We start from the raw sequence: 24,141 nt of genomic DNA on the forward strand, positions 1-24,141 counted from the left end.
AAAGTAATAGGGATCGTTAGCGTATATCTGAACTAGGTTTTATTTCTTTTCAGAGCCATATTACCTTTAAAAATAGTTGGAGCTACGTCTTTTCAAATCAAGCGTATACCAGGAGGTCATGAGTCGGCCAGTCCCCGTCCTTATAAGCCCATAAAAGGGACCCATAGGTCGGGGTCCATGTCCATATCGCCGCCAATCGACTTGGCAGACGGCTACTGATACCGATAATACTTGGTATGCAAATTTGATTTGTTGCCCGCCCAGTACGTGAGGGTCTCCCGAAGCGAAAGAGCCAAAAGTGATGGTCGCAGCCGGGTGGCTTCTGCACTTTGTAACTGGTTGTGTAAACACTCCCGAAAATAAAATACAAAAAAAAACCTAAGGCGACCGTAAAAGGATGGACCAAAAAAAAAAGAAGAAAAAAAGAAAGAAAGGGTCAGAATCCGTCAGTCAGTGTAGAAGTATTCGGGTCGGAAAATCAGCATCCAGAGCGCGTCACATGGAGCGGCTTGTCGTGGTAATTGCGTAGCATTTCCATAGATTAAGGGATTTACCCGGACCACCTCCACCTACAGCTCCTGCTCCCCTTTGCCAGCCAGATATTATACCAGACGGGGTCCAAGACAAAGAGCCACCAGCCCAAAGATGAGCAACTGAAGCCAAAACCAAAGGCAAAGAAACCCTCCGTTCTTTTTTTGTCGTGTTTCGTCCAAAAAGGACAGCTGAGAAGGAAAAAATAATGTTCAAGTGTAGTAAAACGCTTGTGTTAAATACTTTTATTGAGATGGTAAGCCTTTTTATTAGCTCAGACCTAAATAAACAAGGAAAGCGGGAGAGGGGGTGGGTTTTTTTTTCTGTTCTTTCAGTTTGAGGGGGGCGCGCGCTCGCTCGACTTTTATCTGTCCAAAGGGACAGGGGCGGTATGGGGTTAAGACCTGTGGGATGGTCTTAAATGGGGGTTTCTCCGAGGTCGCAGCCTCATTTAACATACTTTAAACATGTTATTGCAGCCCTGAGAGCCGGAAACACACGGAAAAAAGCAACACAAATCCCATAAATTCGCTAAGAAAACAGTGATGAAACACACAATGGGGAAAAATGCAAATCTAGGAAAAGGAAAAAAGGCATGAAAAAGTAGCGTAAAATTTCCATTGGAAATTAAGCAATTTCCACTTTTTGACAACAGATGAGATTGGCTCAGAAATTTAGGTAATTAACGGTGGGCCTTTTAATTGAATAATTTAAGGGATTTGGTAAGTGAGTGAAGGAAAGTCTTTAATTCGAGTGAGGTACTAAAAATAAATCTGAGGATTTTTTAAGGCCGTTGTTAACCAGTTTTAATGAGATTAAACCCAATCAGCTTAGTTACAGAAGGTCTTTAAAAAATATTATTCCCTGAACTTCTGGAAATTTTTTAGTCTACAGACTTAATGGGTGAGGGTGTTACAAAGACCTCACCCTCGAGTCCTCTTTAAATTCAATGTTCAGTTGATTAGGAGTCGCACATGCTGGGCCTCCAAAGCTGAGATTTTCACACACCCATGGCACACACACACCAACACTAAGGCAAATCGTATGTGCGCAAGGACAGCGAAAGAAAGTCATAAAGTGTTGTTTAATGGTATTTTTCTTCCATTACTTACCGTTATTATGCTAATGAGGTCGTTACGCGTATTTGTGTGTATATTTTATTTATGTATTTTGAATTGTGTGGCCCGCGTGTGAGCTGTGCTCCTTACTCTGTGTTCCTCTCTATACATTTAGAAAAAATGTCATCTAACACACAAGTTTATCAACAAGCTTTACAATAGTATAATAAATTTGATTATTTATTATAATTATTATTTTTTTACATATGATACCTAAAAATTGTTATTACCTTATCACCTTAACGTTTAGTTGAAACCCCCCTCCTATTTCGCTCAGTGTCTGCTTTTGCTGTATTTTACATATCCTCGCATGTATTTCCTGCCATATAGACATCATCATGAACAAAATCAGCATAACAACAACGGCAACATCACATCAACTCCCTCCACTTCGAATTGTCTGGCTAATTGAGACGCTCGCTTGTCATTTGTTAAATTCCGAGTAGCATAATTTAGGCCCAGCTCGCCTTTAAATGGCCTACGCCGATTTTTCCTCGCTTTTTATACCCTAGAATGAGCTTGAATTAGGAGGATGTATCCTATATCAAATATTTTGCATTTAAAATTTTGTTCTTTATATAAAGTTATGGGTTATCATAATTAAAGGATGGATAAACTTAAATTAAATACCTATGTTTCTAATTTTTTAAAGTTAAAATCAAGTTGCAACTACTTAAATATATGAAAAATGAGATCATATTGTAAAATTAGTATCGTTTTCTATTTTTGTAAATTAAATATATGGTTGTTACTACTTTTATATCTAGTTTCTGTATAGTTAGGGTATCCCTTGCTCGATATTTCCCCTTCCGAAGAGTTCCCTTTTTGTGTTTTTTTTTCTGTTTTCTCCCTGAGCTGTGTTGTTGCTAAAGTTTCGCTATGAACTGGTGTGGTGGCAGTCCGCCAGCGGCAACTAAGACGACGACAACGCGTTATGAAGACAACAACTTGCCACTTGCCGCAGCAGCAAAGCCAAATGCGAAATGCAAACACAATGGGCGAAGGCATGGGTGTGGGGTAAAGGGGGATCCTTGCTAATTCGCAGGGTTGGGGTTCAGTTCTTAGGGTTTCTAGTATGGGTTCTTGAGCAGTTCTAGCCCGTCGACAACAACCGCATTGGCGGTGGCAGCCAGCAACAACGCGAAGCAACAAAACTTTCCTTCTGAATACGTAAAATGTTTTTGCTAAATGTGTCCCAAATGTCGGGCGGGTACCGCAAACGATTTGCAAAAGGGGCGGAGGGGGGGCTTTACTTTTTTTAGAGTTAGGGGAGGGGGAGGGAAGAGCGCGACATTTCATTCGATTCGTGGCTAAATAACTTGGTTTTCCAAAACAACCTTGGTCGCGCTGGTCGATAGTCGTGCGGTTGTTGTCTCTCGCAGCTGTTTGGATTGCTGCTGCCTCCGCCTCTGCCCCTGGAAAACCTCCCGAAGAGCACCCAACCACCCAACCACCCACCACCCAGCACCACCCCCTGCAAGGGCACTTCTTAAGCGCTTTCTTGTCCTGCGGTGGTCGTTTGTTTGTCGTGCACATAAATCCTGGCGCGAGCTGTCCCAAAGGCACTGCCACTGGCAGCGGTGACAGTTGTGTACGTCTCCTGGCCTTCGTCCTTCGTCCTCCTGCTGCTCCTGCTGCCCCTTCTGCTCCTCCGGTCGCTTTCGCCCCACCTCATCCCGCTGCACATCGGTGTGCGTGCTAACCGCATACTTAATTATGAAGCCCCAGTCGCAGGGAAGCCCGAAGGAATGGAATGGAAAGGAATAGACCAAAAGCCACCTGGACGGCACAAGGCTAAGGGACCAAGGACCAAGGAGGCCGCGCCAAAAGGACGCAGCTGTGGCTGACTTTAAAGTCATTTTCAATATCTCGAACTCCAATTGTGCACGTTTAGCGAGGTCGCCAGGACACTGCGCGAAAAACAAAGTAAGGATGCGGATAAGGATTCTTGTGCCATCATAGAAGTTCAAGAAATGTCATTTATTATTAAAATGTATTAATAAGATATATAACAATATAATATATTATAAAACCAAAATAATATATTAATACTATTATCAAAAATAAATTATTCTTAAATATAAAATATTAATACTTTCAATAAAGCACCAAAAATTAAAATTTTACTTATTAAAATATTTTGATAAACTATTTTTCTAAAATCCTTGACCCCTTGAAGGGTTCTTAAAAGCTTAAAATATATTTGTTTATATATTTATTAGATAAGAAATATATTAAGCATCGAAAGCCTAACAAGGCAAGGAAATCCACTTCAGAAGGGGGGTTCTAAATTTCCTTCGGTTTGAGGGGGATGCAGCAAAAGGCCTGTTTTCCTTTTTTTTTCACGTCTGTTTATTTATTTTCATTTTATTTTGCAGTTGCTGGCGTCAGCTGCTCGACTGGAGATTTCTTAATCTGACGTTCTAATGAATGTCATAAATTTATGGCCAAGTGCTCTCGACTCGAATCTGGATGCTGGACTGGGATTGGGACTGAAACTAGGATTGGCTTCGTTTCGATTCGATTGGATTGCTGGCCAGTGATTTGCCCCATTGTCTGTGTCGCCATGTTCCTGCTTCGATTCTCCCCCGAGGGCAGGATGTGCGATTTTTTGGGCAGGAACAGAAGGCAGGGGCCACGTCTGAAGTGGTCAAGTGAAAAGTTGAGTTTTGGCACTTGTCCGGTCCCGGGACGTCGGACAAAATACACCATAGAATGGATGGAACACAGCCCGAGTATTGTTTTGTTTTGCACTCGCCTCTGACATCATCATTTTAATCATCGCCTGATGCTGGAATAACAGTTTACCCCTCGACCTCCCTCGTCCCTTGCCGCCTGTCAATTTGTTCGATAAGCCAGCGCAGAGATGTCCAGAATCCGGAGTGTCCAAGTGTCCAAGAGTCCACGCGTCCAGAGTCGAAAATGCGAAATCCAAAATATAAGTATATGGCAGGGGATGAGGATGAGGATGGGGGAGCAGACATGCGACATGGACATGCACGCTACAAGATAATCACATTAAAAAGAGAGCTTCGCAAAACCCGCACCCGAGTGTCCAGTCTGGGAATCGTTGACAGATAAGGGCGCTTGTCCCTGTCGCCATGCATCATCTGCGAAAGCCGAAAGCCAGGGATGCCAAATTGGCATCTTTATCGAGGATATTTTGCACATCCCTGAACTACGAAGAGGAAGCACAGAGTAATGCCTTTAAAAGTAATAATAGTATTAATAAAATAATATTTATATCAATATTGCAAATATTTACCTTTTAAAATTAAAATATAATTCTTTATTCTCCTTCATTTTTCATAAAAAATATAATTTAATAATCAAGCTAAAAATAAAGAATTTTCTTATTACTTTTAAAATCTGTAAATTTTATTTAAATAATGATATTTTAAAGAAACATATAAGATATTGGTTATTAAACATATATTTATGCATGCCGTTTTTAAAATTAAAATATAAAATACTTGCACTTCATTCTCTTACATTTTCTTAGTAAATTCGGAGGCATTAGTTGCCTTTTTGTACCCGATTTGATCAGTTTTTGGCAGCTCTAATACTGGCCGCCTCGTGAACGCAGGGTGAAGCTGCCTTTGTGTCCGTTATCTGGACAGCAAAATATTGGCAAATTGCTGGCTAACAACGCCCGATAGATAAGGGGGGCCCAGACCCACTCGATCAAAATCCCTCCCTTCCCCTTCAAAGCACTGCAAAGAATCCAGCAGACTTCGCCCCACCTCAGAGGTCCTGGCCCACCAGGAGTCCCCTGGCTCATTATTTCATTTAGGGTTTTTATTGTTTTTCGCATGCCATTAGTCAGTTTTGATTTACATGAACGGTCGGGAGGCTTGGGCAATAAAATAATAAAAACAACTGTCGCTCAACTTAATAAGAAACACAAGCAGGAAGCCAAGCTAAAAAAAAAATAAAATCAAAATGAAAATGAAAATAAGAAGAAAAAAAAGCAGAAAATGAGGGAAAAATGGGGAAAAGAAATTCGGGAAAATTGTTCATTTCATTTGACGTTCTCTCGAGAGTGAGTGGCAGGGGCAGGAATCATTCAAAATAACTGAAAAAACAATGAAATTAGGCCGAGCCAGGGGACTCTAGAACTGAGAAATCTAATTATTCATCCCCTTGTTTTGGCATTTTCATTTTCTTCTATTTCGTTTTTTTTTTCTTTTTTGGTTTTCGTTTTTTTTTTTTACGATGTTTACTTTTGAGTTTCTTTCGGGGAAGCCCACGTTAAGAATAAAACGAATGAGGAGTCCCAGACATCTGCTCAATGCCCGTCCGTCTGCCACTGAGCTGGATTCTCCGAAAGCGGCGCATTAAGTAGAACAGTTGGGACGTTGGCGGCCAGGATATTCGGAATACAGGATAGGGGGAGCTGCTCCACCGACCGACCGACCACAAAAAGGACTGAGGAACGAAAAGTGCCGAGGAGGGTTTTCCCTCAGGCGCATGCGCGAGTTTCCCGACTTTGGCGACGCCTCCGCGCTTTTCCATTGGGAAGCGGCCCCGTTTTTTTGGCGCTGGGAGCTCCAACGCTTGCGCCTATGAGGCGATTGCCACGCCTGCAATTCCTACCGGGGGTTCACTGTACATAAGGCATCCGCTCTTCATTCGCTCTCTCCGTCTCTGTCGCTCTTTCTGCATTCATCTATTACATAAAATACCTTTTTGCAATCCATCAAAGCGGCCTTAACCTCTCGCCTCGCACTCCCCCCACCCGCAGAAAAAAAAAAAGAAAAAATAAAAAAAAAATCTGAAAAATAATCACCTGCAATCGCCTGCAGTCGCAGTCCGTCATCATTGATATTTGCCCGGGCGGTTCAGCTTGTGGTTCAGCTCCAGCTCAGCTCCAATTAATTAATAACCTGCCATGGCAGCGCAAACCTTTCAGATAAACCAAACCAAAAGCGATCCTTAAAGTTCCCGTCTTTAAGGCCCCACGTTGGGCGCCAAATTTTCAATTATGCCCTCAAAAGTTGCCTGGCCAAGGCGAAAGTTATCCGGAACGGAACAACATTTTTGGGATGGCAAACTTTGGCGCGCGACTTTTCTTTAATTTCTCTTTCGCACTGTCTGAATGTGTTTGGGTGCCTAAACTTAAAGTTCTTTTACTTTCGGCGCTGGAAAGTTGGCTCAGTTCATTGCCGTTGGTTTCGGACGACAGGTGCAATGGCCCAACAAAGGAAAAGTAAAAGGCGAGGGGCCATAGGCCAAGACGGGCTCATAAATTCAATCTAATATCGAATTAATCGATTATACTCGTATGTAGCCCTGTCGGCATTGCGTTTCCGTTTCCGCAACAGGAAGCCCCGGCACGCACACCAAAGGCTGAAACTAAAAACAGAGGCACAACCAATAACAGAAGCAGTGGCAGAAACATAAGGCAAAGGGTTAAAGATTTATTAATAACCTGCCATTGGGGGGGTGGAGATTGCAACTACGTAACACCGTAACCCTCGTTCGGGATCAACAGCACCGGGAAAAAAAATTAAGCAGGCCTTAGTTCGATTTGGGGAATAGCGGCTTTAAATATTTATTACACTTCATTCCTTAAATATTTTTCCCTAACAAAAATCCCTCAATTTTACTCGCTTTCACAAAAAGTTGCAGAAAACTTTTTGAAATTTATTTATTTGCTTTAACATTAAGGCTTCTTTCAGCTTTCTCTTTCACTTCGAAATATTATATTATTATTTTTGCCAGCCCACCGCTTTAAATATTAACTGTGCACCACAAATAAGTTTGGAAAACTAGCACACAAATCGTTAAATTAATTTCATTCTACTACCGCAAAAAGTTTAACGAAACTTTTAGAAATTCCCACATTTACTTTAACGTTAAGACTTTTGTGGAAGTTCAGTTTGAAGTTTATGTCTGAAATGTTATTCACTTCATGTGGATTTTATTTATCTCTTGTGAAATGTCACACAAAACTGGAATGAACCTTAACTTTAAATGGTAAGCAAATAAAAGGGAATAATAAATATTCAATATATACAGCAAGTATTCACAATATAAATATTAGAATATGTTTAAGAAATTTTTTAGACACTATCTGCTTCTTGCTTTCTTTTCACACTTATTAGTGGCTATTGAAATCTTTTTAAAAACAAAGCTTCTAAATTGTTTTCTGGTTAAGAAGCCCTTTATATTTGTTTTTTCTCTGTGCAAACCCGTTGACGGTGTCCTCATCAAAACCCAGAGTCACAGTCATTTCGTGCTGAGTTGGCGCTTCTGGTAACGAGCGGAACCAACAAATGTCCTGGAGACGGGGTTCTGGTTCTGGTTCTGGGGACCGTTTCGGTTTTTATAACGTGACAACACGCAAGGTTGGGACTCAGACTCAGACTCAGACTTGGCTTGATTTGGGAATGGGAATGGGGAACAGGACATGAACATGTCACCAAAAATGCCTCCTTTGCCGACGCGAATTTGATGGGCCGGGAATTAAACCCTTGCACATTACCCTTAACTTCTCGCTGTTACCATAAATTCGACGGGGACACAGAAATCAATGTATTTCATTAATGGCCCGAATGTGTGCCGGCTCTAATAGGCTTTATTGCCATTGCTATTATTAATATTGGCATGCAACAAGGTCGATCGGGACACGCTAACTAAAAGCCATCAACGGAACACCAGGGAGCGAAACATACGAATAGCGAATCCCCCTCCTCCGCCCACGACGCATTTTGAAAATCCAATTAAATCTGGCTGGCAGCAAATCTTAATGAAATAATTACGAAAAGCCCAGTTAATGGAGGAGGGGGCAAAATAAACCGGAAGGCGAAAAGAACTTAAACGAATCAGGTTTTTGGCGGGAAAAATATTGCGGGGGAAAAAATAAATCCGAAATTTAATAGGATTCAACCAGCAACCGCTAAAAGAGTCAGTACTTTAAAGCCCTTCCTCAGATTTACACATTATTTATCCCCATAATAGCCAGTATTTTTTCTTCTATAATCTTAGAACTATAATCTATTTAAGCAGCATTAAAAATTGCTGTGAATTTTCTAATGCTTTTAATTTAAGTTGTTTGTTTTCTATTCAAGGTTTTCTTAAGAAAGCTCTATATAGTATTCTGTAAACCAATTCAGATTTACAAAATTTGTATCCTCATATAGTCACTTTTTTTCAAACTTTTAGTAATCCAATGAAAATTCTTGTGAATTAGGTAAAACATTTAATTTAAATTGTTTTAGAACAATATAGTTTTCTGATGGCAATAAATAGTAAAAATTCTTCGCGATATCTTCGGATTTCATAGACCAATTCGCTGTCTGAGTCCTGGAGGTCCATCTATAGGACGGCAACTACCAATTGCGGGCCGTGTCCGGTCATGGGTTGCTGGTTCATTGGGTTCGAATAGGGTCAAGGGATGTACTTGTACGGACGAGGAGCTGGTTGCGCACTTAACAGACTCGTAAATAACCAGAACAATGCGAGTGGCGATCGAGTGACGAAGGCCGAGGCGGATGTTGCTGAAATTGAATAAAATGCAAATTTTATTTTTCATTTTTATTTATTTTTTCGCTACACATACATATTTTTTTGGGCGCAAACCAAACACAAATAATTCAATGCGTGACAATTTGGCAATGTCACAGAGTTGGCAAGTGTGTGTTTGGGCACTGAAAGAAAAGGGTTTGCACTTTATTAAATCTATAAACTTGTTAATGTAAAACAAATAATTGAATAAAAAAAAAAAGTTATTAAGCAGTTACTAAATAAATAACGAAAAATCATTTACCAATTAAATCAAACATTCTTATTTCCAATTCAATGTTAATAATTTAAGATTTTATTTTAAAATGTATACTTTAAAATCAATTTCCCGCAGTGTCGGCTTTTCATTTTGCCTTTCTATTATTTAGATATATTTTATTCAGTTTTTTTATGGCCAGCCGACATTACGCCCGGAAATATTAACGCATGTGCGACGTCGGCAAACATCGGCGACTGGTTGTGAGTGTGGGTGTGGGTGTATTTGAATGTTTGAATACAAATTCAGTTTGCCATTTTGACACACATGAATGACCAGCGAGTGGACGGGGCTCTTTTTATTATATGTATTCGCTTCGTTTTTGTGCGAAATTCCATTTCCAATGTCCTCCTCTCATATTTTTTATATACACCACTTTTTTTGTGTCGCTTCTTTATGCTCGTATGAATAAAAAATTCGACTGGCGACTGCAGCGAAAGTTCCTTGCGGTCCTTGCTAGACAAAGGACCAAACCAAAAAATAAAAAGAAAAAAAACTAGAAGAAATGGAGTGGTTGCCTGGTGGGTAGGTTAAAATCAATCGCTTCGTTTTAGCGAACGCATTTATTTTCATTTCGCCGAGATTCGGACCGCTAGATTTCCATCTATCGCAGCCTCAGATTTCATAGAATCAGATTCAGTTCTCCAGATCCACAGATTCACAGATTCCGCATTCAGATTGTCCGAACCCTTGGCCTCCGGGTAATCCCCCCGCCTTGGGACCCCTGCTACCTTTTCATATTTGGCAAATTTGAGCATATTTTATCACCATTACCGAATGCCGTGACCCGCAGGCAAAGGGGAAGCCCAAACCCACTCACACGGAGTCCCAATATTGGCACCCGCATATGAGGCTTTGTTTAGTAAACCGGCAACCCTTTTGCCAGCCTCAACCCGCATCCCCATTCCCCTTCCATCTTTCCCCTTGCCCCTTCCCAACATCCACGTCCAATCAGGATTTTCTGGGTCCTTGCTGCCACTTAGGCAAATAAATAATATTGGACAGCCTGCCAAGGAGCACGGAGAAATTTGTTTAAACAAACTCGAAAATTTATGAATATGTTAAAGTTTCTGGGGCTCAAGAAGGATTGGCAGACGCTGGGAAATACATGCTGTATAGACACTCTTCTTTATTTGCGATTAAATAAAATGTACTTTAAAATAAGAAAAAATTACAATATTATATAGAAAACCTTTTTATTTATTACTTAGTTTCTTGATTAGTACTCAATGTTTCTTGAATTATCGACCTACTTAGGCCCGCTTTCTTGCCCCCATATTTAATTTAAAGTAGGCTTTAAACTAAGAATTCTCATACGATTTTAAGGTTTTATTCGTACTTTAAATTTAACGTGCGGAAGAGAAAACGGCCCTTTATCATGTATATTTATGATATATGTAGTAACATAATATCCTGTTGGGTCCACTCTAAACACCCTTTAGGATCGAAGCGTTACCCATTCCTAAATTCTATCGCAGGCTGCCTTAGATCATTGATATTTATGGGTAAGATTTTTGGGTTACGCTTTGTTAGGCAAATACACTTATAAATTGCATAAGAATCTTAACTAAAGTTTTTAGGAATTTTAAGTGAAATATAATAAAATTCTTCAGATTCTGATTCTTTATACCTTGTTTTGATTTAGTTAATATAGAAAACCAATCCTCAAGTATAACAATCTATAGAATAGGAAAAACTCTCTCTTGGGTGTCTAGAAACCTTTAAGGACATATCACCTGGTCCACCACTGATTGACATTTGACCCTTTTGCGTGCATGTGCTGCTGCACCTTTGATTGATTGAATCCAGAGGAGAGTCCTTCCCTCCACTTCCCAGTTGCTGTGCAGCCTGCCACTTGGGAGTTACCTGCCACATCCTTCCATCCTCCAAACCCAGATGTTTCGGCCCAAAAAAAACAAGAGCATAAAGTAATAAACACAGATTGGCTCCGCAGGACATTGGAGCAACAATATCTAAGGAGTGCTTTGGGTCCACGGCAATGATAAAAAACCGAAAAAAGAAATGTTATTTCATAATGCAAATTGTGTCTGCTTTTTTATATTATTCCTGCGGAGCGATGAAGCGGGGGCGATGGTATTAATGTCGAATGTCAAGCGAATGAAGTGACGTCCAATTGAAGCCACGAAGGATATGGAAATGGGGCAGAAATAAGAAAAATGCGGTATTTAATGTGAATTACACCACTGTGACCACAAGGCGATTGCAGTGCCCAAGAATCGAGACCGAGAGACCAAAGACCCTCGATCATCGTCATCGTTGGCACAAATGTAAATTTTCAATTTAAATGCAAATATCAATTTGTCAATGCGGCGCTTCGAGGCTGTGGGGCGGATTTGAAGACGAAAAGAAGTCGAAGGAAAGCCGAAATCCTTGCATTTTAACTAGTCAGGCGTGGTCGGTTGGTCGGTCAGAGGAGAGAAATATTCCAAAGTCGAACGCTCTAGCGTTCAATTCCCACGTGGCCGTGACAGTCAGTCCTGGCATTTAGCCATCATCATAACGCCAGTAAAGCCCAAGGACTCCATACCATCCCATCCTCTCATCCCAGTGGATATATATTCAGCGAACAAACGGCGCTGATTTCCTTGTGGGTTGCCTGTTTTGTGCCTAATTAGGAATTCACATCATTTTTTATTTGGGTTAAAATTATTCAAAAGTGGCAAAGACCCTGAGCCGCACTCACAGGCCATCTTCGAGGCGGCTTTTATGGCCAACCGAGGAGCTAAATCTGCGTGCGGTCAGGCCAGCCACCCCCCAAAACACCCCTCTTAGCCTCCCAACCACCCAACGGTAGCAAAAGTCCTTTTGCCCCTGGCCATCAAAAGAGAGCTCCTCAAATGAACTTCGCTCAACTGGACTCGGCGGTTATGGAAAAAAAGTAACTGAATGTTGCACTTCTTGAGTTTAGCTAGACTAAATAAATATCTAGAAAAGGAAATAAATTAAGTGGCTATTATAATACAATATTTAGTATACAAAATAAGAACTTTTTAGGATGTGAAATAAATTAATTAAAAATTCAAAATACAAATAGTTTTAATTTTCCAAAAAATTTCCTTTGATAAACATAATAATAGTACATATTCCAAAAGTGTTTTTACCCTAATCTTAACCCTTAGTCTTAGTCTAATATAGCCGCGCTACCCTATATATATCTTCTCGCTGATGGGCCGATAAGAATAGGTGGAAAATTAAACATATTAAAAGTTTTTACACCTTTGATGATGAATTTTTTTGTGGCTCTGCTACTTGCAGCCCCAGCAACCCTTTTGAGTTTGTTTTTTTCCCACTTTCCCGCTTAATAATTCCCAACCATTTCTCCCTTCTGGCCGGGGCACTTAACAAACTGTCGCGGTGGCGGTGGTTTCAACTGAGATGAGGAGCTTGAGATGGAAGATGGAAGTTGTTGGCCTGGCCGAGTAATAAAAATGCAATTACACAGCCCAGGTTGGGGCACACTTAACCCCCTGCTGCCGGCCTCAATTTGATTCACTTCATCAGCAAGTAAACCGAGGCATTAAAAAATGTATATATATATATCTATGGGCGACTGCTCTCGCTGCATGCAAAATGAGCCCGAAGTAATAAAAACCCAAAATGAAAATAAAAAGAAAGGCTGCCGTTGAAAAGCTGGAAAAGGTGTAACAACCAGTGGTTCGGCGTTAATGAAATGCGCCGAAAGGGTTTAAGCCCATGAACCCTGCCCACTGGCCACTACGCCCTTTCATTTTGGAACACCCTTTCCCTTTTTGGTTGGACATGTGACACGCTCACTTAACTTGGTCCAAACTGTCAACAGGTTGATGGTTGGTCCTTCGAGCCAGCTGGTTGGTCCTCCAGCCGTCCTGGCCGTCCTGTCCTGTCCACTCCGATCCCATCGTCATCATTAACATTTCAAACGACGAGTCACGCAAACGTTAAAGGCAAAGAAGCAAAATGAAAATATACAAACAAAAAATGAAACAGAAAAAATACCTACACCCGAAAAACAACAGAATTGGAATCTGTTTTTCGGTTTGGTTCGGGGTGGAGAGTTACGGAGCGTGGACAGTTCGGCCATATCGCGTGTCAATTGTTGCCGAAAAGCAAAAGTCGTCAGTCAAAGTAAAAAGGAAAAAATAAAGCCGAAAACGCCGGAAAAAATCAACTTACAAAGTGTTGAAACGAATGGTTATACTCTTTAAGTGATTTAACAAATAAAAAAAATATAATAAAAATTTAAATAAATAGAAGATTCTTAGATCCAAAAGAAAGAAGTTAACAATATGTAAATTTTATGCTAATACTAAATTTTAAAAAGAGCTGTAAGCCATCTATAATATTTTTAAATAGAATATACTTTGGAATATATTTTCAGAATATTTTTTTTTAAATATTTAAAATAAATATACCCATCGAAGAATAAGGATATTACCATAAAATAAATGAAAATAATTACTTGAATGTTATGCTACAGCTTTCACTTTTCACATTTTCCACGATTTCCATGCATTGCGTGGGCAATTGCGTGGGCGTACGTTTTTTTCAAAAATAGGGCATGGTCGCGTTTATAGGGGGGTTCGCTGCCTTGGACAGGTTGAGTTTCTCCTTTTCATTTTTTCCCTCAACTTTTTTTTTTTTTGTAATCGCTGAACTTCTTTTTGACTTCCGCTTGACATTGTTTGATTGTCGTTTAATTGAATTTAATTAGCGTGAGGCGCAGCAAGGACGCGGTCACCACCCCCCGCCCACATTTTCTCCTCTCTCTTTTCCTTTTCCTTCTCGCTCTTCTCAACTTATTAATGGCAGTTTAACTTTTATGAGTATGTTGTGGCTGACAGCCGCGATTCTTTTCTTTGTTCGTAATGAACATTTTTTTTTTTTGATATTTTCGTGGGAATTGTCTGCGGTTGTCCAAGCCACCCTGGTGTTAGCCATATATAGGCATACCCCCTCTATGAGTCCTTTATCCTGGGATCCCCCATCCCCCATTTTTACCGCCCCTTGGAAAGTGCAGCTTATCGCTTTTCAATCACCCGAAATCGCTTAAGTGCGTATTGTATTTGCGCTTGCCACGCAATTTTCTTGTTATTTAAGGGTCCTACCTCCCGAACCTTAACCCCATAGGGCACTTAGCACCTTGGTGACTTAACCGCACTGGCGAACGCACTAAATGAAGCTTGGCACGCACCAACAAATACTTGTACTTGTGCTGAAATAACAGCAACAACAGCCACCCTCGACTGAGGTGTATTTAAGTTTTAATTGCCGGCAATTAAAAGTACATAGATACAGTTAGAACCGCCCACCCATCCGCCCATCCACCACCCACTTACACATACGCATGAAGGATGTGTGCTAGATGCAGATATGAATACGCGTACGTGAATACATGCACTCGAAAAAAAATTGCAATCCTAAAATATCTTTAATCCTTAATTTTATTAAAACAATGCTACATAAAAACGTTTCTAAAAGTCAGTAAAATTAATTTTCTGCATTAAATTCTGTACCATTTGTTTAGAATTTAACATAATATATCTATAAAAATGGAAATTTTTTTAATTAATTATTATAATAGCTGGTTTGTTGTATTTAAAACTAAAATGTTGGTACTTACTTTTTTTATCTAAAAATACATTTTGTTAAATTTGTCTAGGAATTACTTAAGATTGGTTATAAAAAAATCTATAGATTAGCAATGAGCAATTTTCACACATTACCCTTAATTATAAACTACTTCCTTACAGTGCACTAACAGCCTTTGTATCGCATTGAAAAGCAATTGAGATCGAGGAAAGTGTAAGCACTCGATGGCGGGACTCCTGCTATATATATAAACAAATACACATTTACTTATATAGTTGCTGGCAATTAACGTTAGCGATTATGACACTGAGGTGGGAAACTGATGGCTGAAATCGCGTAGGTGTTGCCAGCAGTTTATAAATTGCAATTAACCGGCTTTTTGCTTTAAGAGGAACATCGGAACCCGCATCCGAGGGACTAATTAAAGACTGGGGGCCCAAGCCACCCACTCCGAGAGGAAGAAGAACCTTGAACTGGAACTGAAGAACTCAGAACTGAGAACTCAGAACTGAAGAACTCGAATCGAAGTGAGAGAACGCCAGTGCGCTGCGAAAGTTGCGACGACTTCCCAGACACAGATGCAGACACAATCCCAAACCCAAACCAAAACTCCCAGCTTCCAGCTCTTTTCGGCCACGCTTGGCATATTAAAAATATGTATAAAGCACAAACTTTTGGCCGCCTCTGTCGTACTTTCACACTTTGCCTGATTAAAACGCCGCCAAGAAAAGTCGAGGAAAAGCCAAGCCGAAGGAAATGAAAGCGAGTGCGTTGAGTTGGGAGTTTTCGGAGGGTAGGGGGTGTGGCAAAGTTTTTGGCACTGCCAGCGGTAGCGGCAAAAGGCTTTAACTACATTGCAAAAGCAACAACAGAGGCAAAAGCCATAGCCGAGCAGCCGGTGTCCTTGAAAAAGTCTCGCAGGACGGAGGATAGAGGAAGCAGGACGAAGGACTGGCCTATGGAATCTCCGTGTTTATGTACCGACAACTTTCCGCTTTCATTTCCATAAAAATGCGTTTGCTAATTTCATAACTAAGTCAGAATTTGCGGGAGTAAACGGAATGCACAGTAAGAAAATGCGTCACTGATTTACCGAGATTACATATTATTATTATAATTAATAATAGTATCCCAACTTTTCCTTTGAATATTTATTCTAATGATTTTCATAATTAATTTATTATTATTCCCAATTAAAAGTCTTTATTCATTAAAATCTTTTTATTTTTATTATCATCATTTTTAAATTTCCAATTAAAATTCCTTTATTCCTAAAGTCCTTGAATATCACAGTGCAACATGAAAAATGTAACCGCAATTCTGATTTCATGGGCGGAAAGAACTCATCGAAATAAGCTAAAACCCATTTGGGTTTCTCTGGCTTAGCTCGCGTTTACCTTTTATAGCGAGTTAAAGTTTTACATACAAAATTTATTTGTAACGGCTATATCTTCTGAACCGATTAAAATTTCACTATCAAGTCTTCAGTGATTATGTAGCTATGAACCCAAGGAACTAAATTGACAAATGACTCTTGCGCACTTAGCACCTAGAGCACCTAGCGCGTTAAAAAACAAATTTGCCTAATTTTTCGATTTTTAACGCGCTAGGTGTACGTCTTCGCAAGAGTCATTTGTCAATTTAGTTCCTTGGGTTCATAGCTACATAATCACTGAAGACTTGATAGTAAAATTTTAATCGGTTCACAAGATATGGCCGTTACAAATAAATTTTGTATGTAAAACTTTAACTCGCTATAATAGGTAAACGCGAGCTAAGCCAGAGAAACCCAAATGGGTTTTAGCTTATTTCGATGAGTTCTTTCCGCCAATGAAATCAGAATTGCGGTTACATTTTATAACCCTAAAAATGTTGCACAGTGTATTTATTCTTAGAATTTATATATTTTATTTATTATTATTTCTTTCCAAATAAAATCCTACTTTTTTATTTTTTTTGTGCCTTTCGGGCGACGCGGACAAACTAATTGCAAAGAAAATATTAAACACAAAAATCCTTTGGATGCGGACTCGGATTCGGATGCGGATTCACATGCAGAGACTCATTAGCTTTGCTTCAGTTAATGCAAAATCAAGTTGCCACCAAGGTGGCCCCGGTCCCAGTCCATCTGTCTGCTGCGTGAGCGTTAATCATCATCCTATACGCGTAATTACAGAGTCAGCGAGGAAAAGAAAGTGCGGGAGAAAGTGGTAGTGGCAGTGGCAGTGGCAGTGGGCGAGCTAAGGACGAAGAACACAAATCCAAAGGGATCCAAAGGGAGGTTGGAAGATGGAGGAGCACAGTCAAGGCGCAGCGTCAACGGAATATTAAAAAGACTTTTGCCAAAAGGAGTTGAAAGCAGCAGCCCCGGGGAGATGGAGATGAAGGTGGTATGCCTCTTTATACCAAAACCAAAAACCACTGCGGTTGCAGTCACTTTTGTGGCAATGGCCAAAAGCCGCAAATATTATTAACCACGAATCAGGCGTATTCAGAAATCCCAGCAATCCATCCCCGTAAAAACCAAGAAAACCAAATTCACTTCATTAGGCGCAAAATAGATTCCATTCAGGCGAGTGTGGATTTTTGTAGCATACTTTTTGGGGGGCGAGCAAGGTTATTGGGAAATTGACTTTTATTGTTATTACTTTAATTTTAATTTGATTACCTAAATTCCTAGTAATTTCTACTTGAACTAATCGTACTTCTTGGAATTGCGGAGTTCTTACAAAAACGCTATGCTATAGTCAGAAAATTTGAAGAAGATATGGAAGTTGTAAAATTACTGGATTTTAGATTATTAAAATTTGAAGGAGAGTTTTATATATTTTGATGTTTTATAAATTCTTAAAATTTATAGTATAGTTGTATATATAAAGTTAGTAGATATAGTAAGAATATTTGATGAATATATAAATATAGTAGCTCTACTGGTTTTTAGGTTCTTAAACACTTATAGATAGAGCATGGCTACCCATCCACAATCGAAAATATATATTTTATATAAATCCATAGTTAACACCCAATCCGCAATTCCCGCCCAAGCTACCCAGAAATAACCCCATCGAGTGGCAGGGACTTAAGGAATTAGGATACAGATGGACTGCAAGATGAGGGGGAAGGAACAGGACGCCAGGACACGAACAGGAATCCGAGGCGGAATGTCAACTAAGAGTGTTGAGTGTCAAAGACGGATGCCAGGGCGAATTGCTGGCAATCAAAATCCGAAATCCGCTTGGAAAAAAGGAAAGGGGAAAAGGGGTGGGAATGGGGGCAAAACTGTGGCGATAACACCGAATGCTCGAAACAGAAAAGCACTTAACTCTTAAAGGCGAAATGCTTGTAAAATTTAAGCCCTACTTAATTTGCGATATACTCGTAAACAATTGCCCGCGGCAATCTCATTGTGGCACTTGTCACCGGCCTTGCGCGGTGGGTGGTTGGGAGGTTTGAGTGGTTCGAGAGTGGTTCTGTCCCCCCGCAGCCCTTTTTCCACGATTTTTACTAATTTTAATAAAGCGCCAGAGACAAAGGCGTCGCCTCCACCATTTTTCGCGGGGGTTGTGCTGGATGAACAACGAAGAAGAAGCTAAAGACGCCGCAACTCGATATCACAAGACAAAGGCTCACATCAAGAGGAAACCACAGGCTATGGCTACACCTACGCCTTGGCCCGCCACCTGCCACTTGCCACCCCCTTCCCCTGCCCCTTAACCCACTGAAGTGTGTGCGACAAGGGGTTAAGGGGATGGGGACTGGAGACTGGGGGCTGCCACATAGCATTCCGGCTTATTTCTTTCAATTTCGGTTTTTACTCATTTCGCGACGCGGTTTCTCATTATGCAGACACAGTCCGGAAAATGCCACTAGAGATGGGAAATGGAAAATTCAAGAGGATAGGAAAATGCCTTAACATTAATCCAAACTCTATTTTTGTTTCTTCTTTATATTATTTAAAAGGCCACAAAAATTAACTATAGCTTAAACTTTAAAACCTAAAATTTATTTGATGAAAAAATTAAAAGGAAAAGTTTGTTTGAAGAAATTTGCAAACTTATACATTTTATCAAACCAATTTTTTATTTTTTTATTGTTTAACAATTATAAATATTCAACAAATTCTATGTGCTTATACTATATTAAACTATAATTCTTAAATTATATAACTATTTTAAGCCCTGTTTTGGCTGACGGTTCTAAAAATATTTAAGTTCAGATTGGACACAAATTTGCCATCAGCGATCTGTGCTTTGGCCAAGGCCACCACTAGTCCCAAATGAATTTTTCGTGTTCGGCAGTGGAAAGCTGGAAAATTCGAGGATATAGAAATAGGGAGGGGGTTGGGTTTGCTTGGCAAATGTCTTTCTCTTGGCTGAAACCGCGAGTCCTCGCATCAGCGGCACATTTGTGTGCAGTGCCACCGCCGCAGCCGCTGGGAATTTAACCCTTTACTCCCCCAAAGGCCCCGCACCCACTGCCGCCACCCCCTTCACCCGCTTTTCCCCCACCCCCGCCCCTGCTTTTTGTGTGTGCCAGCCAGTGGATTACTCAATTAATTTAATTATGCGCTGTCAATCATTTCGTTGCCTTTGCCCAGGAACTTACTTACATTCTGTGTCTGCCTACCGGTGCCACGCCCACTCCTAGACGCCTCCTTAGCTCCTTAGTCCCCCTTAACCCCCTTCCCCTGGCCGACGCCCATCGGTCTGAGCAAAAAGTGACTTATTTTCTTGTTGCCACTTAATTTTTGTTGTCCTTAGATTTGCGCTCCAACGTCTGTGGCCGCTCAGCCACGTCCTTCCGCCCCCTCCCCTCGCTTTTTGTAACCCACAACCCCCCAGTACCCATTTTTCTTACCCTTTGGCACATCTCAACGGAAAGTGGAGAGAAAAAACTTTAAAGTATTCTGCGTTATATTATCCCCAGCTTAAACAGCTTTAATCTGTACTTTTTGAAAAAATAAATAAATACTTTTATTTGAAGTCAAGTATCATTTACATGTTCTATATAGATTAGTTCACTTTGTTAATAAATATACCAAATCATTCATAGTAAACATAAATATTAGAAATATGTTGCAACATTATTTTAAAATATGAAAAATAGAGAACCAGAAATCGCAATAGATCCCTTTCGACAAGGTTAACATTATAAGATAAGTTTAGTATACCATTTTTGCTCAGTGTATCGCCGAGGCACGCAAATTTTGACAGATGCCGAGGGGGCAAGGGCAACCCCCTCCAAAATGTTGCGCCACCCCGCCCCTGAAATAACCGCGACCGCTTGGAAATAAGAGAAATCATTTGCGTTTTTGCGTTTACGTAAGACGCGGGCTTTGCGAATCCCCCGGTTCCCAGACCTCGTGGTAAAGGGGTTTACTCGGGGGCATACCTTACATATATATATATATAGGTAGAATCCATCCTTCCTGATCCCGAGCTGCAGATTCCCATCAGCCTTGTGTTTTCTTCCTCGCAATGTTGACTTTTCCATTTGCCTTGGCAATTTCTGGCACTGCTTTTTTCCTATTTTCCGCTTCTTCAGCGGGTTTTCTTTTTCCTACATTCATTTTTGTTTTTTGCCTTTTGCTTTCTTTGAACCCGTCTTCTGGCGTCTTCTGCGAATATCCTGCGGGCTTTGTTTGCGCCTGTATTTGTTTAAGCTGTGCGCGTATGTGTGTGTGTGTGGTGTTTGCTTACATGTGTAAATTACTTTTCAATCTTGTGATTACTTTTTTCCACATTTAATTATTTTAATTACGGCCCAGTGCACACAAGCAGCTTCCGCAGCTTCGTTTTTGCCACCGAAAACCCTTTTTCCCCGGGAACTAGTTCAAAGAACCCGTATGGAGTGCGGCACCCATCCTCTTTCACCTTGCTCAACTTGAGACTCTGTAATTTAGGCGTGCAGGACTTAGGGCCCTAAACTATCGAGCAAGAATTGCGAATTTTAAATGTTTTTTTTCTTTTAAATCCATATCTACTCATATCCCAAGTGTACACTGCGATGTCTCCAAATTACAAATTTCACAAAATATTTAAGGAAATATAAAAAGATACAAAAATAGGTAATTTATAGCATAATACAAATTTTTGACAATACAATGAGATGAGTATGTGCAGTGTACGTGAGCGGAAAAGGATGGGCAGAACAATTCCCCATGCTCACTTAATAGGACGCTTAAGCGGGCAAGTTAGTTAGTTTGTGCCCATCCTCATATTTATGTGGCAATAGAAAATAACTCATCTAGTGCTTTACTTTAAATTAGTTTAGTTTTGTAAACTGCTATTTTTCTAGTGATGCAATCGACAGCAAGGTTTCGAAACTCTATGTTCTGTGTGAATAAGGTGAAATCAAACCAACATTGACCTTGAAATTATAAAATAATAAATAAAAAATGAGGTAGCGTTGACGACCTACCGAAATTTGCAAATCCCAGAAAGTCCGAGGTTCACTCCTCACCGAGTGCAGTGTGCTAGACTTTTGAATTAAAAACTCAACTTCTAAAAATGACCTCGAGTTCGCTAACGCACTCAATAAAAAAAAAATATATAAATTTAATTTAAATTACTGTCATTTTTAGCAATATTTTTTAGTTAAATTTAATTTAAATAAAAAGTGTTAGCCATTGTCGACCTAAAACCATTTTAGAAAATTCAGAAATAAAAACAAATAACATTCTAGGACTATACAAATTTAATATCCCTCTATTCTTCTTTTCTATCCCTCTATTCTATGGAAATCATCTATTAATTAGCCAACAGTATAGTGTTGACTTTGGATCTCAAACTTAATCACTGAACTGCAAAAAAAAACACATTCGCGCACTCAAACAGCCAGCTGCGGACTCCAACTGGCAGCGATGATTGATGATTGATGACGCCGACGAATGATGAAGGCGATTCGATCACCGGCTGGAAAATGCGTCAGGTGTTTTAATGGGTTTTCCAGCTCTGGATCTGGATTAAAATTTGGATCTGGATCGCAATCTGTGGGTGAATTTTAGCATCTGGATCCGAATCTTTGGCGATCTTCGTTGGACGATTGAAGATTGACGATGGACGATGGACGATGGACGACGGACTGCCGGCTTGCGGAGGAAATCCCTGCACTTGAGTCGTCGTCGACGGGCCAAAGTCATTTGTGGGCTGCTGCTGCCGACGTCGCTGCTCCGAGGATATGTGCTCCGAAAAAGCCGCCCTGCCAGGACCTTTCGGAAAAAGGGGGGTGGCGACCTTCAGTGCGCCGACTCGCAGACCAGCAGACTGTTATACTGTACTACACACACACCCCCCGTTTTGGGGATGAGGACATCATTTCACTTCGGCTTTTACTCCGAAAAACGGCAACGGCAGAGGCAGCGGCAGAGGCAGCGGCGACTGCGACGTCGACTGCAATTTTCAGTGCGTTCGAAAGTTCGACAACTTTGGAAAACTGTCAGTTGGCAGCGAACTTAGAACAGGTAGAGACGCACGTTCCGCCTGGAAAATCGGTACAAAACGGAACAGGCTAGAAAGGAACACACTCACACAGAGAACAGATATTATTGTATAGCGGCTATAGGGAAAAACCCGAAGGTTTTCCCTCGTGTGTGTGAGTGAGTGCTGTTGGCATTTGTGTGTGTGTGTTTTTTTTTTGGGGCTTGGGGTTCGGAAAACGTGCGTCGACGTCGACAGCGACTGAAAAACGGCGACTGAAACGGCGACGATGTAAAATTTTATTACCCCAAACGCATCGAGCAGTCGGGTTTTGGACGTCCGGACTTCACCGCCGCCTCGCTGCGACGCCAGACTTTTATTGCAGCTGCCATATAGAGTGGGTATAGCCATATAGCCCATGGTCAGGCCCGGAGATCCCAAAAACTTTCTGAAGACGGACACAAACTTTTTCCAGAGTGCGGCATAAAAGTGCAAAAGTTTTTGTTCGCAGCGCCCACAAACTAAAAGAAAAACTTCGCCGCCGCGCAAAGCCCCCTTAAACAAAAAAAAAAAAAAAAACAAAATAAACAAGAAACCAGAAACCAGAAACAAAAAGTAAATCCAGTGCAATGCAATGCAAACAAAAACCCAGTAATATATAATAAACAAATACGAGAAAGTGCGTGGTCTAATCGAAATCAAGTATACGCCCCGTTAGCCGGCTAATTTGATCTCCATCGAAAACTCTAAACATTTCACTTCCTTCGAAGATATCGCCGCCGTCGCGTTGACAAAAAGTGAGTTGAGTGTTTGTTAGTTTGTTTTTTTTTTTGTTTTTGTCACTGTTTACCCAGTTTTAGTTTGGCTTCTGTTTTTTTGTTGTGTCGGTGATATAACATCCAATATTAATCCGGAGTGTTTGTGTGGATAAACCAGTCGCAACATCAGCCTAATCAGGCAGCAGCCTCATCATTATCAGCGAAATAAACATAAAACAAACGAAGGCCTTAGAAATAATGGCCAGCGAAAAAGTGCAGAGTGTTTAAATATAAAAAAAAACAACAAATCGAATTCCAAAACTAAATCGCTAAGACAACAAAATCGAAAACGAAAACAAAATCGAAACCGAAACAGAAACAGAATTCACCAAATAGGTAAAGTTCACATATAAGTATTTGAATCTTGTAATATCCCCAATAGATCTTGCAATTTTTGTATCGAACTGAAAACTGACAGTCTATATATTGTATATACTATATACCATGCTGATCCTCACCCAGACCCGCCCCCCAGCCCCTGTGAAGGCAAAAATTATGAAAAACCAAAATATATATAGAGAAAAACCCAACAAGAACGAGTAAAACAAACAGTTAAGTAAAACAAAAAAATGAGAAGGAAATGAAGAAACAATGAAATACAAGAAAAAGAAATTCAATGCAACAAGAATAATCACATTGAGAATTTGACAAACAAAATTGAAAACTGAGCTAACTGAAATCGTGAATCGATATCATCACACATATTCAGACGGTTCAGGAGCTCGTTACTATCCTATACTATTAAATCAGCTGAGGATCATCATAATCCCATATATTTAGGTGTTTTAGAAGTGGGAGTTTCTATTTTCTACAATTGTCTTGAACTTAATTTTGGCTAAAAATGGCTAAAAACAATATTTGCAAAGTCTCAAGTGTTTTTTATT

At 40.3% G+C, this 24,141-nt stretch overlaps 1 protein-coding gene across 8 annotated transcripts in view; it reads left to right on the forward strand.

Moving 5' to 3' along the window:
- LOC108067519 (myelin transcription factor 1) overlaps positions 1 to 24,141 on the forward strand; it is a 132,786-nt gene that overhangs the window by 93,310 nt on the left and 15,335 nt on the right. The window contains exon 1 of one of the 8 annotated variants that reach the window (XM_017156566.3): positions 22,576 to 23,236. The exons of the other annotated variants lie outside the window; for them this stretch is intronic. The gene's annotated coding sequence lies outside the window, so the exon portion shown is untranslated. Of the gene's footprint in view, positions 1 to 22,575; positions 23,237 to 24,141 lie in introns of those variants that run through there. 8 annotated transcript variants of the gene reach the window in all.

The sequence above is a fragment of the Drosophila takahashii genome, chromosome X (assembly GCF_030179915.1).
Source record: "Drosophila takahashii strain IR98-3 E-12201 chromosome X, DtakHiC1v2, whole genome shotgun sequence".
NCBI classification, from domain to species: Eukaryota; Metazoa; Arthropoda; class Insecta; order Diptera; family Drosophilidae; genus Drosophila; species Drosophila takahashii.